The following is a 5,204-nucleotide window of genomic DNA, read 5'->3' on the forward strand; positions in this document are numbered from 1 at the left end:
GGAAGGAAGGAAGGAAGGAAGGAAGGAAGGAAAAGTCCTCTCTCACAGGTAGATCTTAACCCTTTTCTCACACAGAAGGGGGTGGACCCTCCCAGCACTCACCTGAGAGCTTCCCTTTCTTGTCCCAGCCTCCAGCTCTGGTAAATCTCCCCTTCCTTGCCTCTCACACAGGGTCCTTCACCAACCAACCATCACCTTCATATGCACTCAAATAATAATAAGAAAAAGTATCAGAGAGATAAAAGTGATTAAGGAATGAGAAAATAGTAAAGGAATAAAAAAAAGAAGACAAAGAAAAAGAAATTAATATAAAGGACTTCCAATTCTCTGCCTGTCAGTTGTATATATAAGAGTTATTCAAAGAATTCAGAACATTCAGGGTGCTATCTGACTGTTTCTCCTTCTACTAATATATATATTTTAAGAATATTTATTGAATTTTGTAACAAAAATACAAATCTCAATCATCATATTATATACATTTATTCTCCCTCCCCTCCCTCTGGACTTCCCTCAACTCCCCCGCTACTGAGTTGTCTGACTTTATTTATTGTCTCCTGCATTTTTTATATAAAAGTAACTTCCCTTATCATTTATCTAAATTAGATGTTACTGTAATAAAGTTGTGAACATTTATTCAAAACCTGCCAATGAATCCAGTCTGTTTTGTTGTTTCTGCAAATAGACTGTAAATGGTTCCCAGACTCTTTTAAAGTCCTTTTTGTCCTTCTCTCGTAGTTTATCTGTTAGCAGCCTTAGCCAATTCTGCCTAGTTCATCAGTTTTTTCTTGCCATTGTTCCTTTGATGGTATCTCTTCTATCTCTTCTGTCTTCTAGGGTGCTATCCAACCGTGCTCCACTTCCCCACCACCACCACTGAAGAACCAACAACTCAGGGGCTGCCCAGGCTCATGGAGAAAGGAGATAAAAGCCTCGGAGGAAGGGGAAATGTGGCGCTGGAGGTCAAGGCGGTGGCCGCCCCTCTGCCACCGCCATTGCTGCAGCATCAACATGTAGTATTTATTTATTTATAGTGTCCCCGGATTCATTGAAAAAAATCTGGTAACTTTATCCTACAACATCTATAATAAAATAATAATAATAATAATAATAATAATAATAATAATAATAATATATTATTTATACCCCACCCATATGGCCGGGTTCCCCCCCCCCAGCCACTCTGGGCGGCTTCCAACAAAACATTAAAATACAGAAATCCATCAAACATTAAAAGTTTCCCTAAACAGGGCTGCCTTAAGATGCCTTCTAAAGGTCTGGTAATTGTTGTTTTCTTTGACCTCTGGTGGGAGGGCATTCCACAGGGTGGGTGCCACTACCAAGAAGGCCCTCTGCCTGGTTCCCTGTAACTTAGCTTCTCGTAGCGAGGGAACCGCCAGAAGGCCCTCGGCACTGGACCTCAGTGTCCAGGCAGAACGATGGGGGAGGAGACACTCCTTCAGGTATACTGGACCGAGGCCGTTTAGGGCTTTAAAGGTCAGCACCAACACTTTGAATTGTGCTCGGAAATGTACTGGGAGCCAATGTAGGTCTTTCAGGACCGGTGTTATGTGGTTTCGGCGGCCGCTCCCAGTCACCAGTCTAGCTGCTGCTTGCGCAGGGGCCATGCTAATCTTCTCTGTATCATTCCAATTTTAGTATATGTGCTGCCGAAGCGAGCACCCATCTAGTGGGACCGAATTTCCCATCCTTGATAAAGGTCTTTCTTCTTTCCAAGTGCCTACAGAATCATACAAAAAAAGGTCTTCATTTCAACTCATCTGATCAAGCTAAATTGCAATGCCAGTAGCCTGCTGGGGAAAAAATGGAATAATCAAAGGAAAATGGTGGTTTTCTGGTCCCCAGACAAATAGACACATGGTGAGTGGCAATGCCTTCAAAACATTTTAACTTCTGGAGTTAATGTCACGCAAACAATTTTTTGAAGAATTTTTTTTCCTTTTCCTTTTTAAAGCTGGCTTATTTATATTCTGCATTTTACACTTTATTATTTTAATCATAGCTGTTCCGTCAAAGACGTCAAGTGCCATATGCTACCCAGATCAAAAAGGTTTTTAATCTCTGTGGGTACCAGAACCTTGAGCGATGGCATTTTGTTAACGGGGAGCTGGTGGAGACACTGACAGGCTTTCTAAGTAGTTGGAGGCAGACCGGCTGATGTCATGATGGATCTGCCAAATGATATTCCTGAAGGAGAAAAGATCCTGGGAAGATTGAAAAGGTAATGAGCCCTACTTGCCCTTTTGCTCTTGTCACAGTGGCCGGAGTGGGCTACTTCAGAGTAACGACGCTACGCAGCTCTGCATTTTATTCTTTTATTGGTGCTGCGTATTTACAGTGCTGAAGTCATTGCTATTTACACGGAGTGATGTGGTCAGTCGGTTTCAGAACCTCCGAATGACTTTTGGCGCGTCTTTCCCCAACACAAAAGCCTTGGAAGCCCCATCCTCTTGCCCCTCCTCTTTCTGCGTAGTTCCGGAGTTGGGGGGATGGGTCTCCCCCCCTTATTTGCCCCTTCCTGTCCCACCTGGGACCCTGGCTCCGCTACCTTGCCTGAGCCTCGGACCCGACTTCCTGCTTCCTCACTGGAATCGGAGCTCCCTCTGCTTGCCCCTGTGCTCGGGGATGGGCTTGAACTCAGGAGGGGAGGGACTTCGCGATATCCCCTGTCCCTCACATCCACCCCCCTCCCAAGCTCTCCTTCTCCCCTCCCCAAGTCCCCCCCAGGTGTCGGGGACGACTCGAAGCCTAAGAACTCAGTACCTTCCGAGCCCGTCGGTGTGAACACCTCCCCCCCGTCCTGCGAGCCCCCCCCCTTCCGCCTGGGAGGACTGGAATCCCAAAAAGTCCGTGGCGTCCGAGCTGGTGGGGGTAAAAATGTGCTGCCAATCTGCTTCTGCCTCTGACTGGGTGGATCTCGGTGACACCCATACCTCGTCTCCCGGTTCCTCAAACTCCGCTTCCCAGCGCCATGGTGAGCTGCTCTCCCGTGCCTCCTCCTCCTCCCCCTCCCTTTCCATGTGCCAGGGCTTGGGTCTGTGGGGAAAGAGGGCGTGAAATTCTTCCACCAAGAATTCCTCCTGTATCTGAGTGGCCGGGACCCATTCATTCTGGGACGGTGGAGCATCCTCCCATGCCATGAGGTACTCCAGGCCCCCCACCCCTCTCCGTGAATCAAGGATGGCCGTGGCCTCATTGAGTTGCTCCCTGCCTCCCCTCTCCCCCCCTCCCTCGGGGGTTTGTTCGCTGTCTCGGAGCCTGCTGCTTTCCCTGTACGGCGACAGCAGCGATCTATGAAACACTGGATGCACCCTCATGTCCTCTGGCAGTGCCAGCCTGTATGCCACCGGGTTGACCTGTTGCGTGACCGTGAAGGGGCCCAGCCGTCTGGGTGCCAGCTTTTTGCACCTCCCTCTGGTGGGAAGTCCCTCCGAGGACAACCAAACCTTGTCCCCCACCCTGATGACCTCCCCTTGTCGCCTGTGGCGATCTGCCCCCTTTTTGTACGCTTCCTTGGCCCTCTCCAAATGTTCTCTGAGCTGCTGGTGCACCGTCTCCAGTTCCTCTGCCCAATCCTCAGCCTGTGGGCCCTCCTCCTCCTCCTCCCCCTCCCTCTCTGGGAAAGATCTGAGGTCGCGCCCGTAATTGGCCTTAAAGGGCGACACCCCTGTGGAGACGTGCACCGCATTGTTGTAGGCAAATTCTGCCAGTGGCAGGCGATCCACCCAGTCCGTTTGCCGCTGGCTGACGTAGCATCTCAGGTACTGCTGCAGAATGGCGTTGACCCTCTCCGCCTGTCCATTGGTCTGCGGGTGTCTAGCCGTCAACAAGCTGACCTCCACCTGCAGGAGGTTCATGAGCCGCCGCCAGAACCTGGAAACAAATTGGCGGCCACGATCCGAAATAACCCTTAAAGGTAATCCATGCAGTCTGAATACGTGATCCACAAACAGTTTGGCTGTCTCTTCTGCAGAGACCGCCCTGGCACACGGTATAAAGTGGCACATTTTGGACATGAGGTCCGCCACCACCAACACTGCGGTCTTGCCCCTGGAAGAAGGCAGATCTGTGATGAAGTCCATGGACACCACTTCCCACGGCCTGTGTGGCGTGGCTAAGGGCTCCAGCAATCCCGGTGGCGCTGCTCTGACCACCTTTGCCCGCTGGCAGGTGTCACAGCCCCGTACATAGTCTCGAACATTTTCCCGCACCCCTGGCCACCAGAAGTGTCTCATGACTAGGTGAGCGGTTTTGTCCCTCCCAAAATGACCCGCCGTTGGGTTGTCGTGCATCTGCTTGAGGACCGTACGTCTAAGCTGGGTGGTGGGCAGGTACAGTGCACCCTTGTAGAAAAGCAGCCCCCTGCGTTCTGCAAAGTCTTTTGCCTGCTCCCCCCCTCTCAGTTCTCTGAAGATGCGGTTGGCAAATTCATCCGCTGCCGTCAGTGCTGTGAGTTCTGCCTCGCTCACCACTGCTGCTCCGCAGGACCATGCTGACGGGGGGAAAATGTGCCTGGGTGCCGGTGGCGCCTCCTCCTCCATGTACTCTGGCTTGCGGGAGAGGGCATCCGCCCTGACATTCTGCTCTCCCGGGATGTACCCTGTTTCTCATATTTTAAGACATACCCATAAAATAAGCCATAGCAGGATTTTTAAGCATTCAGGGAATATAAGCCATACCCCGAAAATAAGACATAGTGATAGGCGCAGCAGCAATGCCGGCCGTGGCAGGAGGAGGAGGAAAAAAATAAGACATCCCTTGAAAATAAGCCATAGTGTGTTTTTTTGAGGAAAAAATAAATATAAGACGTGTCTTATAATATGAGAAACACGGTAGTGTATGGAGAAGTTGAAGTTCGAGAAGAACTCTGCCCACCGTATCTGCCGCTGGTTGAGCACCCTGGCAGTTCTCCAGAACTCCAGGTTCTTGTGGTCTGTGCACACCTGGATGGGGTGCTTGGCGCCCACCAGGAAGTGTCTCCAGTGCTGGAACGCAGCGTGGATCGCAAGAAGTTCCCGATCAAACACCGTGTAGTTTCGCTCTGGCTGGGTCAACTTCCTGGAGAAGAAGGCACAGGGTCTCCACTCTCTGTTGGCGTCCAGTTGCAACAAAATGGCACCCACAGCTTTATCAGAAGCATCTGTCTCCACGCGTAGGGGCGCGTCCTGAACCACGTGGAACAG

The 5,204-nt window shown here is 50.6% G+C and overlaps 1 pseudogene; it reads right to left on the reverse strand.

Moving 5' to 3' along the window:
- Positions 1-1,612: 1,612 nt before the first annotated feature.
- LOC118078444 (U6 spliceosomal RNA) lies at positions 1,613-1,683 on the reverse strand (annotated as a pseudogene).
- Positions 1,684-5,204: the final 3,521 nt, after the last annotated feature.

The sequence above is a fragment of the Zootoca vivipara genome, chromosome 3 (genome assembly GCF_965207765.1).
Source record: "Zootoca vivipara chromosome 3, rZooViv2.hap1.1, whole genome shotgun sequence".
NCBI classification, from domain to species: domain Eukaryota; kingdom Metazoa; phylum Chordata; class Lepidosauria; order Squamata; family Lacertidae; genus Zootoca; species Zootoca vivipara.